The 18,141-nt window shown below is 43.9% G+C and overlaps 1 protein-coding gene across 7 annotated transcripts in view; it reads right to left on the bottom strand.

The window, feature by feature from the left end:
- Positions 1-18,141, bottom strand: part of NAV1 (neuron navigator 1) — a 268,747-nt gene that overhangs the window by 202,058 nt on the left and 48,548 nt on the right. Inside the window, exon 1 of one of the 7 annotated variants that reach the window (XM_081914361.1) lies at positions 3,071-3,191. The exons of the other annotated variants lie outside the window; for them this stretch is intronic. The gene's annotated coding sequence lies outside the window, so the exon portion shown is untranslated. Of the gene's footprint in view, positions 1-3,070; positions 3,192-18,141 lie in introns of those variants that run through there. 7 annotated transcript variants of the gene reach the window in all.

The raw sequence follows: 18,141 nt of genomic DNA, 5'->3' as shown, positions 1-18,141 counted from the left end.
TATATGTTGTCAGACCACCAGCCTTTCTTTACCACTAGGTGACTCCTGGGTCCCAGTAAATTTGCATCAAGTGCAATACAGCTGAACCACCAAGTAACATCCTTGTCAGTCTAGCATCTTCAGAGTGATGCAGAGCATGAAGCCAAGTAATTCTAAGCTCGGGTCACACTGATTGCTCCTCAATGGTGGGCTCATATGCTGTTTCTGTAAACAGGAACCATGCTGGCAGGGCCAACTGCAGAGGCCCTTTTGACTTGCTAACTGCATGGCTGGGAGGGATTGCAACTCTGCATATCCTGGACCTGCCAAGTGGCCACTACTGTTGATACTTCTTTGTACGCTTTACCCAGTATGCCAGTGAGTACCAAGTGGCAGATTAACCATAATGTCTGGAGTGAGGCTACAGCACTCCAGGGGATGTGGGATATTACAGTGGTAAAAACCTACCACTTATCAGAGAAGCACCACTATCACTTTTGCTACTTCCTTTCTCCTCCACCGCTTGGGACGCGGGTGGCGCTGTGGGTAAAAGCCTCAGCACCTAGGGCTTGCCGATCGAAAGGTCGGTGGTTCGAATCCCCGTAGCGGGGTGCGCTCCCGTTGCTTGGTCCCAGCGCCTGCCAACCTAGCAGTTCGAAAGCACCTCCGGGTGCAAGTAGATAAATAGGGACCGCTTTCTAGCGGGAAGGTAAACGGCGTTTCCGTGTGTAGCTCTGGCTCGCCAGAGCAGCGATGTCACGCTGGCCACGTGACCCGGAAGTGTCTCCGGACAGCGCTGGCCCCTGGCCTCTTGAGTGAGATGGGCGCACAACCCCAGAGTCTGGCAAGACTGGCCCGTACGGGCAGGGGTACCTTTACCTTTACCTTTACCTTCTCCTCCACCACCACCCACTTCTGCTTGTAATTCTCCCAGTCACCCCTACTCCTAACAACAATATACAGCAGAGAAAGTGCTGCAATGCCTGCTATCTGCCACAACAGAGCTACCAACATGGGGGGGGGGGTCAGTGCTGCTGCAAAAAACAGCAACAACCTGCACATAACTTGACATGTCCTCTAGCTGGTTCTGATTTGCTGCTACTCAGAAGGAGCCTCACATCCTTATAAAGAATAACTGCAAATATCATTATGATTTATTTTGTGTCTATGTTGCTCTTTATTTTAAAAATAAAACAGCCTTTTACATAACGAAAATTAAAACACAACATCTAAACAACATAAGCAATGTAGCAATATAAACATATACATTAAAACCTAAGTAAACCAATCATGTATTCCTCCTCCTCAGAGAATTTTTTTTAAGTTGCATGATCTTGATTGAATATCGATGCTGCTATCAAAACTGAGTGAGGTCTAATTCCATTAGGGAAGGATTAGAGGGGAAAGCCCCTAAAATAACTGAGTACTGGGAATGAAATATTTGACACTGAAAAAGGCAGACAACCAGCCCCAGCCCTTCCCTGGATGGAAGATTCCAGTTACAGGAAGGAATCTTAAGGCTAAAGGAAGGAAATATAATGTCAATCAGAGCAGCACCAACACAATTGTTTGCAACATATTCTGGGAACAGAGATGAGGACGGGAAAGTGAGGGGACGGGAAAGCGTCTTTATAGGTGGCAAATGTAACAAAGAAGATTCTGGATTTTACAGGATACAAAATACACCAAACACAAACAGTTCATTGTTGGGCCGGTGAGGAACACCCCTCAAACAATGTTTTAAGGAAAGTGCTCTTTGTCCAAAATTCTAAGACAAATTGTGATATATATTTTGTGCTTTTTGTGGGTCTCTGTTTCCAATCTGTAAAATGGGAGTAACTTTACATCATTAAGTGTAAGAGGCAAATAAGGCGCACCAAGGAGCTCACAACCTAAAGTTAACCAATAACCTCTTTCACCAACATTGATAAATTCTACAGAAGATTTTGAGCTGGAGTGAGAGTCATTTAATCATCCCATTACCAAACACAAAGTGGTGGATGACACGTCATAGAAAGCTGTCACTTTCCAGAGAGATGTGCACCATCTGGTTCCAGGGGATGCTCTGTCCAAAGGTACATGGGGAGATCCCTTTGCTGAGGCTAAGCAGATCTAGGTCTGGCTAGCGCATGGACGAGTGGATGCCTGGGAACCACAAGCACACCACCTTTGTTTCCATGACAAAAGAAAAGTGGGATATAAATTTATGGATGCATGGTGTGGGGTGTGGGGATTATTTATTTTCCAGGTTATAACGCTAGCATGCTGTCTCTGTTTCTAATGTCCCTTTTACCCTGCATTATCTGTTGCGATGTGGAACTGTGCCGTTTTCCCGGAAATGCCATCATTTACACCAGTGGGCAGGGTGTGACACAACAGTGCATGACACTGGATAAGTCGCTACCCTTTATGCTCCTGCGTTCTCCCCTTCCGTCATGATTCACCCATGAAAATGGAGGGGAAGAATATGCCAGGACACAGCCCCAATTTCGTCCCATGGTGTAATCCACGAAAACCGTGGGAAAATTACAACGCAAGACTCCCACGAATTTCTAAGTCAATGGGGTTGCAACCGGATTCCCCCACCCCCCACCCGGAAGCAATTGACATGGAAATGAAAGAAATTATCAGGTAAGGAAATGCCAGAGAAAGGGATAAAGTGCTATTTGAATGCATCCTAAAAACACAAACTGCTGCAATCTGTTGCAACAGGGCATCCACCTCTTGCCCATAATCAGTATTCTGTCATTCTCAGCTGTGCTGTTTCCGGCCGCTTTCTTCTCACAAGAGTCCCCCCCCCCCACAAAAGGTCCATTTCAAAAGCCCCGCCTCTCCACCCCTTGCCTCTGGAGGGAAGCAGAGGTCTCTATGTTGCTTTGAGCCTAACCCATCTGCAGGGGGCTGCTTATGCTGCTGTCAACAGAAGGGCTCTCCATATTGCAGGACTTCCTGCATTGCAGCAGCAGCCTGCTGCTCTTCGGCTCCTTCTCATCAAACTTCCTGCATTGCAGCCCCAGCGTGGATTACCCTGGGAAGGGAGAGCATGGAAGAAGAAGGTACAGGAGGAGGGTGGGGGAAGACAGAGACTCACCCAAAGCTGGGGCTACACACAGCCACTGCTCACATGCTGCAGCTCCTTACGTGCAGGAATGCAAAATCAAATCCCATTTCTTACCAGATGTTTGCTGACCTAAACATATCTCTCTCTCTCTCTCTCTCTCTCTCTCTCTCTCTCTCTCTCTCTCTCTCTCTCTCTCTCTCTCGCTCTGTATCCTGTACTGCCTGCCAAGCCGTTATTCCAGAGCGAAGGGAGGCAGCCTCTCCAATGCTAAGCTAATTTACAGCACTAAGCCTTTCTGATGCAAGCGTGGGCTGCCCTTGTCACACTTCTCAGACCATCAGTCGCTCCCTAACAACCAAGCTCTTCTGCTTTATTTAAAATTTTCAAACATAAATTTCCTTCCCTGCTTATTTCCCCTCCATCTCCAAACCCTCCCGTCAGCCTATTCTTCCAGCTGCTGACTTGGCTCCAAGCTTGCTCCATCTGGAAGGGCAGGAAAGAGGGTTAGTTCCTTAGAGGAAGTTTGCTCTTGTTCTTTTCTTTTTTTTTAACAAAAATAATATGACACTTCAAGGACGCCCTATTTCTCCCTGGATCATTTCCTCACGTGCTGCCACTCTGCAAGAATCATTATAGAAGAGCAATATCGTTTAGATCAGGCTTCCACAACCTGGTGCCCTCCAGGTGTTTTGGACTACAACCCAAACACAAACCAACTAGAGGGCATCAAGTTGGAGATGGCTGATACAGAGGCAGGTGGAGGATTCTATGGAGCCACTTATCTCTGCATCAGTTTCTTCTCTGCAGATGACACATAACACATATCTATGTACTTTATGTCTAATCAATTTAGGGAAGTTTTTAATGACTGATGTTTTAATGTACTTTTAATATTTTATTGGAAGCCACCCAGAGTGGCTGGGGAAACCCAGCCAGATGGGCGAGGTATAAATAATAATAATAATAATAATAATAATAATAATAATAATAATTATTATTATTATTATTATTATTATTATTATTAAGCCCAGAATTCATGCCTGGCCCAGTAATCCACAAGGATGGGTCTGACTCATTTTAACCACCATTGTCAAAGGAAATCCACCAGAGGTCTTGAAGCAACATGTCTTATATTCTTTCTGGTTCACATTTAGATACTGACGGACAAAACCCACACTTTCCCATGCAAGTACCAGGGAAGGATTTTACATTTCAGAGCTAAACTCTGGAAGCTGCTAATCTGAGCAAAAATGTGGAGCTTTATGGCTCTACAGATGCTGCTGGACTCCAGCTCCCACCAGTCCCAGCCTGGGGGTGATGGGAGTTGTAGTCCAACAACATCAGAAGGACCACAGCTTCCTCATCCCTTCTTTAGAGGAAGACACGTGTTTCCCTGATGGATACACACAGTTTTCTCCTTTATAGACAAGAGCCTCCAATGAGATCAGAATTTTGCAGCTGCTCCTGCTGGGTGAGCCATGGAAACCACCACGACAGCATGCTTTGCTTTGCTTTTGTTTTGAACAATGTATTAAATTCATCCAAGCCTTTCTCTGTTTCAAAGAAAATTCATACTGGCTCTTATTGCCCTTCTGAAATGCTTTTGACAATGTTTTTGCCATGCTTCATCCACGCCATCCAGTTTTCACTTCAAAATGTTCCACTACAATACTGGCAAAACTTGAATAGTCTTCTAGCCTGGCCTGGCCAACAAAGCAATTCCTTCTGTTTGCTGTATTTAAGGCTCCACCTGAAGGTAGCTCCAGCCAGATGAGATCTCTTGACCTCAGTCCCTAATAGTGACTGCTTAATTATACTGGACTTCTATCCACCAGCTCTCTCTCACCTGGGAACCAAAGCATTCCTGCCTAGGTGAGCTCGACTCCAGTCACTGTCCATGCAGTGCACAGAATTAGACCTGCAAAAAGCTGGGGGGGGGGAGGGACACATCCAGTGATCAATGTTGCCAAGGCATTGTGTCCAGGAAGTTCAGAACTGTAGCTCCTTCCCAGGGGAGCTGTGAAGATTCTGACAGCAAAATATGAAAGGGGGAGGGAAGAGCAAGGGAGAGGAGAAAGGGATTTCTGGTGATGTAACAGAGACTCCCACACACACAGCCTGCCAGCTACAACTAAGCTGCCAACTCAGATGCCAAACACTGTTGGGTTATATGGTGCTGGGCCTAGTTTGGAATGTCTCCCGACTACGCGAGAAGGGAAATATAGGTCAGGCTTTCAGAGTGCATCAGAGGATACAGCACAATGAATGCAAAAATGCAGACAAACAAAAGACCTCCAGGTTGATAGAATCACTGTAATCTCAGAGCAGAATCAGACTGGCAGTGTATTTAATCTTTAAAAAGCACAGCAGTCTCAGAGACCCAGGCTGCATTCTCTGCAAAGGTCACAGGGTTGCAGTGCACCAGCATTTAGCTAAATTAACAGAAGCCCTCCTGCTCTCGATCATCTGACTGGTAGCCAAATGATGGAAAGAAAAGCTTTATTTGTCACACAAGATCCAAATCATTACAGATAAGAGCAATAAAAGCACAAACTTGATTATGCTGGAAGCCAGGAGACACAGTGCTCCCTTCAAGTTATTTTAATTAGGTGAAGAGGACAAGCTGATGCCCAGAGGGAGAGAGAGGAGATATTCCGGATGCCAGGAGAGACCACAAGGAGTACCCCACAGAAGAAACAATCACCCTTTAGCCCTGAGCACTACTAACGCTGAGCCACCAAGGCAAAAGGACACATCCAGAGGATCATTTTGAAGGTCAGATGTGCATCCAGGTCACACCCACCCTTTGCAGCCCAGATCTCCTGTTAGCACTGATATCTCCATTCTGCACTATATCCTTCCTGTCCTTCTCCATTCATCCTACAGACTTTGGTAGGCATAGGATTAGCACAGACCATGCGGGCACTATAACCAGACAAAAATGTGCCTGCATTTTTCCAATACATGACTTGCTAGTTTCTTCTACTTCTAATTTCAATGCAAAAGTGCTGAACTGGGAAGCTGCTGCTCAGATGCACTCCCAATGGTTCCATGGCACAGAAGATAATCCTATATAGACTACGGTAAACTCCTGAATTAGTGGTGCCAAGTGTAATCACGATAGGGACCAGGGCTTACAATTTCCCCTTTGCTAATGAAGGAAATGAAATATTTCTTGGGTTAGGTCTTGGGATAGCAATAGAGGGCTGTGATGCAATATGGCAGAGTGTGCTAAGTTTAAAGCACACCCCAGCAGCTTTTATTGACAAAAGTAAACATCTATATGTTCCTCCATTACTATAGCCGTAGAAACATCCGTTGTAGTCCCTAAGGAAAGAACAACACCAGTCTAGAAGCAACTTTCCGTTCTGACTTTTCCAAGGCTTTACCACCATGGACTATTTGTCCTTTTCTCACAATTTCTATCAATTTTCCTATAATGATTTATTATTATTATTATTAAGCACAATTTATAATAGCTCAGTCAGTAGAGCATTAGACTTTTAATCTCAGGGTCATGGGTTCAAGTCCAACGCTGGGCAAAAGATTCCTGCATTGCAGGGGGTGGGACTAGATTATCCTTGTGTTCCCATCCAACTCTACAGTTCTATGATTCTGCAATTCTGTATACTACTTAATCATCAAACCCCTAAGATCTTATCTAGGGGTTAAGCCGTTGTTTGTAACCAGTGCTCATCAAGAGACACGGCTCTGTAGGTGTGCATGCATGCCCCAGTCCTCCTCCTCTTCCTATGGCATAGTAATTGGTGTCTGTCTCAGCCATGTCCCTGGCCTCAGAGCCCCACCTACTTCATCCAGCCTTGATAACTTCATCCAGTGCTTTTTTCTGGGGGGGACGCAATGGTATACATACCCCTAAACATTTTGTGAATCTTTGTACTTTTGCCCATTTACTGTATTTATTTCCCCTGATTTGAACTATAAAATGGTGATTTTCTTGAGTAAAAATGAGAGTACCCCTAAACATTTAATTTTTTTAGAAAAAAAGCACTGCCTTCATCCAAAGATCTCGGGGTGTTTCACAGCATAAAAACTCAAAATACATAATTAAAATAAGACGGCAGCAGCAAGAGTTTTGATCGCAGCAAAATGAAAGAGTAATGAAATCCCCTCTATACAAGATTGGATCCAAAAGCTGACAGAATATGCCAAATTAGATGGTTTATCAGAAAAAATAAAGAATAAATCAAAACAGGAATTTGTTTCTAAATGGGAGGTTTTCAAAGAATATCTGAAAAATAATCCCCCAAAACTCATTGAAAAGGACGCAGAATGTTAATCAGCCATAGGCCTGGCCGATGAGGAATTCCCACCTAGATCAACCACCAGTTTTATTGGTCTTATTTCTGCTTGCCAGGAAAGCTTCTCTTCCTGAGGGTGGTGGTGATTTTGATTTATTAGCTGCCCTTCACCGTAATGTCAGGGCAGGTCTCAGAAATTTAAAAATACAATATTAAAAACAGCTTAAAATAAATGATAGCCACAAGAATAGGGTGAGTCCTAAGAATACATATCTCTGGTGGTTTCTTCTAGGTGCTGTGGGTGGGCCATCACTGACCTCTTGGTCATCCATTTTTGGCATTGCTTCCATGCAAGGAGTTACCTGGTCTCTGACATCATGGGCTGGGAACTCTCCTCTTTGTAAGGAATCAAGAGCCTATACCAGGAGAATTCTACCACTGAGAAAGGGATACTAGAGCGTTCCAGGATGACTGGCCTTGGTCCAAGAGGAGGGAAACATGAGAAATTCCCAAGAGACATCCAATACGATCAGCATGAAAGTAAAATAGTGAGTGTTCCATGTATGGCAACAGACAAGGAGCAGGCAACTGTTCTTGGGTAGCAGGAGCCAAATTACATTTTTATTGAAGGAAGAATGTTCCTCTGAGCCTGGTTCCCATGAAGCTCAAAGCCACCTTCAAAACATTCCTCAATGAACACCCATTCACTAACAATCCTCGTCACTGCAAAAAAGTAGAGCATACAAGCTCTTCCATCACTTTGCATCTGATCAGCAGCTGGCAGTTCTGGAGCAACCGTCTCTCTTTTCATTTAACATACGAAGGAAGAAGCCTGTTCCATCTATGTCAACATTGCCACAGAAACAGCATTAGCAGAACTCCTAATTTCACCTTGAACATTAACATGAACCTTGATCATCTTGGCAGGAGTCCATGATCCTTCCTATATTTTTTCATTTCAATATCATGCAAGGGTGAAGAGACCTCTCACACCATAATAACCAGCCAAGATGAAGTGATTGGAAGCAGGGGCAGCCCATCCTATTTTGTTGCCGGAGGTGAAATGTGTACATCACAAACACACCATTGCTGTTTCCGCCGAAGTCTTGCTTGCCAGGGTTGCACAGCTGTGGCTTCCAGGTTCTGGCAAGATCTCACAAAAGCAGCACAAGATTGCGCAAGGCCTCTGCACAATCTCACAAGGTTCTCGTAAGATTTTGTAGAGCTCTCGTGAGCTCTTGCCAGAACCTGGAAGCCACTGCAGCCACTGCTCACACGGGGGGTGCACCCACAGAGGTGCCCCCTTGGATTTTGCCACCTGAGGCAGCTGCATCAGGCTGCCTCATGGATGGGTCAGTGCTGACTTGAAGGGAGGCCAGACTTTGTGCAGACAATGCATTTCCACAATGGTGTGCTGACTAACTTGCCCTTCTCAGGTGCTCACTCCTTATTAAGACAAAACTCACTGGCTGGCTCTCACTCTTTAGAGAACATGAGCAGGGGATGATTATTGCTCTTATGTCCTTCTTGTGGACATCTGGTTGGTCACTGTGAGAATAGAATGCTGGACCAGATGGGCCTCTCATATGATCCAGCGGGACTCTTCTTAGATGAACATGGCTTTTTATTTGAAGGCACCGGCTGCCTTTCATACGTTGGGAAGCATTTTGTCTCTCTGTGTGTGACTGTCTCTAAAAGAGTGGCTAAATCTAAACAAACAGGAGTGTTCCCACACTGGCAAGCAGCAGGGACCACAGCTTCAGCCAACATTCCAAGAGTGAGCCAGGGAAGATGTTGGAAGGAGGGAGAGGGCAAGTGAAGGGAAAGTGTCTTTTGCAACATTCTGCTGGCATGAGACAGCACACATGCATGCTAGTGTGGACCACACAATTATGGCTGTAATTTTCCCAGCAGCTACTATCTTAGAAAGGGCTAACACACCACACCAGACTATCCTTCTTCCACACATTTGTAAACTTGTGTACACAGAATTTAGAAGCTTGAATTAACCAAGATTTGCTGCTGAATCCATTTTCATTTGGTCAGTCTGATCTGTTACCCCAGGAACCTTCTGCTCCATAAATGGCAGTTTCTGCAGCTTGAGTTTCTAAGAATTGGGAATGAACCCCTTATTTACTTTTCAGCACCTTTAAAAAAATAAGCAGGACAATTCCAGGGTGTGTGATAACAGAGAGGAGCCTATAATAGGAGTTCCTCTATGAGCGTTCAGCAATAAAGATCTTATGAGTCTTTGAGAGTGGCAGGAGCATAGCCAGGATTTATGTTGGAAGGGGCAAGCCTTTTTTTTTATTTACTTGATTTGGGGGGGGGCAGCTGCCCATGGACAGTGGTGACCAACCTGTGGTCCTCCAGACATTACTGAACTTGAACCTCCATCATTCTTGACAAATGACCATGCTGGCTGATGCTGATGGGAGCCAGAGTCCAACAATGGCTGCAGGTGAGGGAGGCACAGGTTGCCTATCCCTGCATAGTGGGAGATTTATATTAAGCATAGTATGAGGCTGATATGAACACAAGAGTCAACAAGCTAATATGCATATTTACATTTCACTGTTTTCTATATCAAACAAAGTTTCTGCCACCTTACAGAGTGTGGATTCTCCAGCAAAAGGACAAAATAATAAATCATAGCAGTAGGAGAGAGATTAGGAACACAAGGGCCGGGAACAAAAACAAGAGAGAGAGAGAGATTTTAGCTGAGATTTGGGAAATGATGGAGAGTCGATGAGGCAGAAAGAAACACAGCCTAGGATGAAGGGCCTCAAAGGATCTCGTTAACAACTACATGCTTGCTGCCTCTTCGCAGGGACCACTCAGGAAACTGGTCCAATTTCATCCACAGCATTTCTGCCTCATTTCAGAACAAATCAAGAGATTTTAGAAAACTGGACCCCACCTTGCAATTCTCTTTCGCAAGGCATTGCAGAAATCGAAAATGTTCAGTGACTCAAGAGCAGTCCTTCCCCACAAGTAGAAATCCAGCAGGTGGGTTTCCCTTTTTTGCAGCTGATAGAGGCACACAACTTTATTTCACAGGATTTTTTTTTAAAGAAGCCAAGGAATCTGTTTGCTGTATATTTTGACAGCTCTTTTCAATGTTGTATGGTGGTTCCTGAGATGAAGGAGCATGTTTCGTCTATGTTTAGATACAATTGAACAACATTTTGAATCAAAATGGCAGAAAGCCTTTCAAACTTCACTATGTTAACCACTGATTTCACAACTACATCTTGGCCTCTTAGAATTACCAAGAAATGCCAGATAAAAGGCTGCTAGTATATCATATGCTTTTAAAAGAGCAACAACAAAAACTTGATTAACAATTGGGAGGGGGCACAGTTTGGGATTTCCAGCAGCTAGCATATCTGCCACACATATATTCCACCCTTCCCTGAGGATTTCGGGGCAGCATAGAGGGCGCCCCCAGACCCCATTTTTTCCTTACAACGACGAACCCTGGTAATCAACTTTAAAAGTGCCACAAAGTTTCAGCTACTTCTAAGCTGTTTCCCAGTAAAGGCAGGTTTAAGCAAACATCTTCCAATGCAAGGCAGTTTTTAGCAGGCTTTGCTCGTGTATACTTTTGTAACCATAAGGACTAGTAACCTGTATGAAAGAAAACAGCAACAAAGAAAGCCGAGATACTCAGGAAACTGAGTTCTATGTTCTATGCTATGTTCTTCACTTCTCTGTTTCCCCACAAAACTGCAGCACACCAGCAGCTCTTGTGTTGCTTTTTGTTTGCAAGAAGAGGCATTGTCCTTGCCATTCCACCCTGTCCCCCAACATTTAAACAGGCAACTCTCACAACAGCAAGTGGAAAATGAATCCCCAGAGCCACCTGGATGCTAATAGCACATGACACTGGACAGCATTCTCTCCAAAGAAACAGCAAGCTTAAGCTTGTTAAGCACTTTCCCCCATCGATCTACTGAAAAGGAACTGGCGTGGGGCATACTTAAGTACTTTTTATAGCACAACTATTTATATAATGCATTGTGAAAGGAGGTGATGGCTAATTTAGTTTGCTGGCTTATTTTAAATGTGTTGCCTCCAGCTTCTTGTATTGCTGAGTGTTCTGTACTGCAGTTTACAAATACTGAAAGTAATCACATATATAAAGTGGTCATTAAAAAAAAAGAACACATAGCAGGGGTGATGCAGAAACAGAAGGTACATTTCCACCAATATCTTAAAGCAATTAGGTTCACACCAGCCATTTTTACATGGAAAAGCCTTTCAATACATTGTCATATTCAGAAGCTATCCAGGCAGTACGATGTGTCTTTGGGACACAAATGGTTAAGAGCTGCTTTGTTTTGACTGCAGGAAAAAAGCATGAAATGAGGCTGAAATTGAGGAACACACAGGCCTCTAAAATGTAGGTGTTTTGAATATTTCAAAAGTGACATCCAGCTGCTAAATGATAGAAGGGAAAGGATTCTGAAAAGTGAGAGCCTGTGGATGCATGTGTTGCCTGCAATAAGTATCTCAGCATTTTCTAAGGGTTCACAAACAACAGTAACAGCAGCCCTTCTCTCTTCTTCCCAGCTGGTGAAAGAAACAGATGGATAGCATGCAAGTGCGTGCAAACATGTAATACAGGCTCTGCGATGGGGAAGCTAAACTCAAACAGCGAGCTTTTCCTTTTCAATAGCCCTGACTCCACGATCACCTTCATCTGTGGTGCTGAAAGGACAGCTCCTGTGGGGTAACTTCAAGGCTACAGCCCAACTGCGGATGAGGTTTATCAAGCCACCTAACGGATTTGCAGGCAAAGCACCTACTAATATGAAGAGGATAGCCAGATCTTCTAAGCTCTGTAGATTTCCAGGTTTTGAATGCATGTTTGTTCCTTGCATGATTTGCAATACTAAGTGATGAAAAGCATGTCTCGGGATGGCAAACATTTCTAAGGGCGTCTCCACTCTTTACACAGCAAAAATGAGGGCTGGGTGTACACCGGTGTTAAATCAGCACTCCCTGCAGCAAACACATAAAGTGTGAACTGTCCATAACCTTGAAGAGTTATTGCCAGTCAGTAGACAATCATGCTGAGCAAGAAGGCTACTTCCTTTGCTCCTGTATGTTTGCCAGGAAAAATGTGGTGATTCTTAAAGCTGAAAAACTGAATACTATATAAGCATCATTGCTGCTGCTTTCCACTAACCAGTCCATCTTCCCTATCACTGCTTCTCAATCTTACCAATGCAGCTCTGTGTATTATTTGCTCCTTGGCCAATAGCACCAAATTTGTGCAAAGGGTAGTAGAAACAAGGAGGGATTGCAAAAAGTTCCAGAAAGGTTTTTTGTTTTGTTTTTACTGAGTGAAAGGGAATTAAAAAGGCAGATGTGGTTCAGTGTAAGTACTGTAAGTATAGGGTGATTCATATTGGGACAAAAAAATCCTAACTTTGCGTGTTCTGTTGGCAGTGGCTGACCAAAAAAGAGCTCTTGCATTCATGCAGGATATTGTCCCAGTGTGTGGCAGATGTGAAAAAGAAGAATCCCATACAGAATTGAAAATAAAATGGTCAGTATCTTAATTCCTTTGTACAAATCTATGGTGCTACTGCACTTGGAAAATATCTCAAAAAGGACATTGTAGAGCTGGAAAAGAGACACAAAGGGGCAACCAAAATGATTGGGGGAGTTGAACAACTCCCCATGAAAAAAGGTTATAACATCATAAAGCAATACCTTGCATGATGAACAAGTACCTTACAATAGGCTGCACAGCTAGAAGTCTAGGCCTGTCAGTTCCCCAGCCCCTGTACTTGCCAAAACTAAGAGGGCAATGAGCATTTCCATCTCACTCTCTCTCCCTTCAACTGCCCAGAAGTCATTCTTGACCGGTCCAAATATGATACATGTTTCCTACATCATCATTTGGTGGTCCAACATATGCTAATATCACTATGGGATAATTAAGTAACAAAGTGACTAACTGTCTATAAGGAAAACACAACTTACGCACTATCGGCAATGCATAAATCTGAAATTTTAAACTGTCAAGTTTAAATAAATTTCAAGTGAAAATTAACTTGCGCTTTTCAAATAGCGGCAGCTATTAATCTGAATGTCTACCCAATGAAACACAATAGCCAAGTTCTGTCTGCAAATTTATAAAGAACCCGTGACTGTGAGCCAGGAAATAAATATGTGAAACTCACTGAGCAAAACTGAAACAGTATCTGTGAAAGCTTTCCCTGAGGCTCCCGCATTTTGGTCCCACTAGCATGAAATCTAATAACATGAATCCAAGCAGCACAGGATAATGCATTGGATCTGGTCCATGAGCTAGTGAATCCCAATGAACTTGGAGAAACCTGGGCTCACGGTATACATGGAGCATGTCCTATTTTGCAATCTGCAGGCACCATCTGCTGTCCTTCAGGGCCACTTTCAGCACTGTTTTTCAAAGACACAGGTGCACATGCCTCTGTATTAAAATGAGTGCAATTGTCCTCTGGGATAGGTAACACACTCTGTTCCTAGGGAGGAAGTGAGTTCTCTGGGCCAACTTCCAGGGTTTTGCTGACTGTTTTTTCAATAGAGAATACGCATGATGCTGCCTTTACTAAATTATGTTAAGCCCCCACTCCCTTACACCACATTTACACATGCAGCTTCAAATAACAATTTTGAAAGAAGACTTTAGAGAATCAGAGCAGGATGGACTTTGCAGGCTTTAACAGATACAACTGGCCAGCTTTTCTACTCGATATTATCATATGGAGGACATACTGGGCTCCATTATAAAAACTGGTCTGCTGAAATTGATACGTCAGAAAGTGATGGCATAGAATTAAATGCCATAAAGACAACCAGTGGTGAGCCTCTGGGCTATTTGTTATCTATAATCAAGTGCCAACTCTCTACCTTTTGATCATTCAGCGCCCCTAGCATTTAAAGCAGGCACCCACCCAGGAATTAGGAGCATCTTCTTCTAAGATTGGCAGGTCTTTGCTGAGAAAAGCTTCTTTGTTTTTAATAGCTGCAAAAACCAAGAATGTGGATCGTCCTGTAATAGGGCTTTAAAAGGCAAAGAAATTGCCTAGGGGAAAGATGCTGGAAACCCTAGTTTCTTAAGCTTTAAATGTTCAATGGGCTGATCATCTATGTTAATAGCAAGGGTTTTTTATAGGTTCAGTCCCATTTGCAGAAAAGGGTGCTCTGGGGTCACCTGTTCTTGGAAAGCAAGGAGAGAAAGCCCCTCTTCTTTCCAGGTTCAGTAAGTGCCATGCTGGCCTTTGGGGGCCAGAATCTTCCTACAGCAGCTCTTCATACTTTAAGAGGTCCTAAGCACTGAAAAGGTTTTGCTGTCCTCCATATGCAATTCAAAATAAAAACATTATTAAACCGTAACATCATTTTAAAAGCAAAAAAGCATACATGTATTACAACACATGAGTGGAATCTGATTTCTTCCCATTATGTTGATCTCTATTAGTAGAATGCCTCCTGGTTTAGGGTGGATAAGAATTTTTTTAAGAACAGAAAAAATGGGGGCAGAGTGTGTAATGGCATGTAAGGAAGTCTAAGAAAGATCTGGTTTTCCCCCATGATGCCTAATGTCAAATTCTTTCCAAACACCTTTTTTCCTTTGTCTGGTGCCCCTGTTTTGTCTGGTGCCCTAAGCATATGTTTAGCCTGCCTATTGGGTAAACCAGCAGGAATCCCAAATGGCTCCAGTTATATTTAGCTCTTTATTAGCTCAGTGGTATTGGATGGATATAGAAAGCTTCTGAGCCACACAGAACTCTTCCTCAGGCAAGAAAGATGTCCCTTGAAATATTGCTGTTTATCATTCCAAGACAGCCACTCTCTTGAAATCCTATCATTTGGACAGTTCAGCATCCCATCTGGATCAACAGAGCCGGGCAGGGAGAAGGAACTATTTTCATCCATGCCCATTCTCTGGGGGCACTGAAGCATATGCAGGAAAAGAAGCAGTTTCTGCTATCTTAGCATATTGAAACAAGCAAAATAAATGGCTATTTTTACATGATCTGATATACTATGAAGCTGGACTGTGTGCTGCATTCAACAGAGTAATAATAAGAAAGATTGCTTTCTGCAAGCTGCCTTGCTAACTTTACATTGTTCTGAGCTCCGCTTTTCTATGATTCACAGCAGGCTTTAGTGTGGCCTGGCCATTGATGGGGGACAATGAGCACCGGAGGGCAGTTGGCTGCTCCAAGCACCTGGGATATGAGTCACATCGCATCTCCAAGAGGCATCTAAAAATGCTTCACCCTGGGTGACTAGAGCAGAGTATGTGCAAGGAGAGCTCTTAATGAGCTGCTTAGCATTGAAGGAAGGAGGGCAGGGAGGAATAGAACTAACTTCATGAGTTTTCCCAGGGTGCTTGCTTCTGCATCCCTTCAATATCTCTCCGCCTTATACAGGGGTACCTCGGGTTACATACGCTTCAGGTTACATACACTTCAGGTTACATACGCTTCAGGTTACATACACTTCAGGCTACATACGATTCAGGTTACAGACTCCGCTAACCCAGAAATATTACCTCGGGTTAAGAACTTTGCTTCAAGATGAGAACAGAAATTGTGCTCCAGTGATGCGGCAGCAGCGGGAGGCCCCATTAGCTAAAGTGGTGCTTCAGGTTAAGAACAGTTTCAGGTTAAGAACGGACCTCCGGAACAAATTAAGTACTTAACCCGAGGTACCACTGTATATGTATCAATGCATATGTTATGAGGAAACCACTATAAACATCTCCCCATCTAAAGGAAACTAATCCCATAAAGACGTCCCTGAATAATGGGGTTATTCAGTAGTAGGATTTTATTCAGAAGTAGGATGAAAATAGGACCAGAGGGCTCTCTCGCCATCACCTGCCACCCTCAGTCTGGTGCATATAAGTAAGAAATATTTCCCTTACTTTTATACCCTGCTGGATTCAGGACTAAAGGCAGAGTGAAATTGTGAAACCATCTCCTTGTTGCACAACCCTATTATTTCATCCCTCTTTAGCTCCCTGGCTAGGCTCAGAAGGGGAGGGAAAGAACAATCTTAATGTGCCTTATTTGAGTTTTGGAAGTCACTTCAAGTTCACTCAGAGATCCAGCCAAGCTGCTTCCACCTTCACTGGTTCTCCTGGCCTGCTGTTCTTGCTCTCCAGAAAGTTAGCCATGTAGCTCCATTCTGACCAGACTCAGCCAACGTGATAACCCTCCGACCTCAATGAAGTTTGATCATACCTTGAGAGGTCAGTTTCTCATGCCATCTCTCCTCCAGCATCCTCAGCTGGAGCTGGTATCGCCCTGTCACCCTGTCATCTCCTCCACCCTGTGGTTTGTGGGACAGCTGCGATCAATTTATTTTCATTAGCACACTGAAATCACTTCCTTTTTAAAAAGCTAATTGGAAGGGGACCGAGTGAGAGCAAAGGATGGAGCCAATTATCTAGGTCAAGCCTGCATCCTGGTAGGCTCCATGAACTAGCTTTCACTCTCTTAGAAAAGGTGTGACACAGCACTAATGGGGACTCTTGCACAGCAAGCCTGGGTTTGGCTCACCTGCTGGAAAAATGTCAATCCACTAATTGCATGGCCCACATTGTCAGAAAACAGTTCGCGATGAATGAACCAGAGCTAGCCTACGAAGAGGCAGAGCTTGAGGGGGTTTAATAGCAAACATGCATGCCCAAATCAACCATTTAAATTAAGTTTATTGTTTTGCTGAAACTGGAAATTTGCTAAACACCTTGGGGGCATTTTAAACTTCTGCCTAATAATAATGTAATGACGAGTCGGCCCTTACGTGAATGATACTGGATACAAACCAGAGGGGGCATCTTTTATAATGAATCATATTAACAAAACAGAAAAAAAGGAGATTTGTTTTGTAGCGGGCCTCAACAAGCAATGAGAACCTGCTGTGACAGCAGCTTATCTTAGTTAACTGTTATTTGTAATGCAGGTTAACTGTACTGATTGAAGGTTATTTATAATGAGGAGATATTTGACAGCTTCACCTCAGACTAGAAAGAAGCACTATCTTGATGTGGAAGCACTTTCCAAGAAAAGAGTTCTATTTTCAAAAGCTAACATTGCCCTAGAGATAGGATTTGTATTCCATTTGTCTAATGAATGATCTTGTGAGGGCAATGGGGGTGGGGGGCTCATGCACATGGCACCCTGACATCATGTGCTGAGCATCACACTTCCCACCCTAAGCTGGGCAGAAGCTACCCAGGCTTTGGGAAGGAGGCACCAGACTTTAATACTTTAACACTCTAATTTACTAGGAACATTTAGGGGACTAGCCTAGCCTAGTCCCCCTAGTCCACTGATAGCACGCCACTGGTCCAGGGCACAGCAAGCAGTTTGGGGGGTTCAAAGTTATAGGCAGATTTTTTGTTCTATTCCTGTCCAATGCTGGATCCTGCATAAAAGGTTGGAGTACAGGACCACTGATAGTTTTGTAAGCAACTCACTCCAACAAAGGCTGGAAGCTTTTTAAAGCTCTGGCTCTCTCCGACTGCACCCCTTTGTGACTAAGGGCTACGTCCACTTGTCCTGTGCTTTTTAGGCACAGGCCTGAGTAGCTGTGTTTTCCCCCCCTCAGTTCTCCCCTGGAAAACACAATCTTTGTCACTGAATCCATGGAAAACCCAATTGTCATTTGGTTTGATTCAGCAGTAAACCATAGGTTTCCCTGGAGGAAATCTGAACTCTAGATTCTTGAAGCACAACCCTGCTGGCCTGAAGACAGGCCCTCATCCTCCATCCCCTAGCTTGCTGTCTGGTGTGTTACCTGTGTCACCAGATTGGCAAAGTGCAAAAT

The sequence above is a fragment of the Podarcis melisellensis genome (assembly GCF_964234715.1).
Source record: "Podarcis melisellensis genome assembly, chromosome: 6".
NCBI lineage: Eukaryota > Metazoa > Chordata > Lepidosauria > Squamata > Lacertidae > Podarcis > Podarcis melisellensis.
Note: the sequence above shows the minus strand (reverse complement) of the source record. Positions and strands in the feature narration are given on the sequence as shown.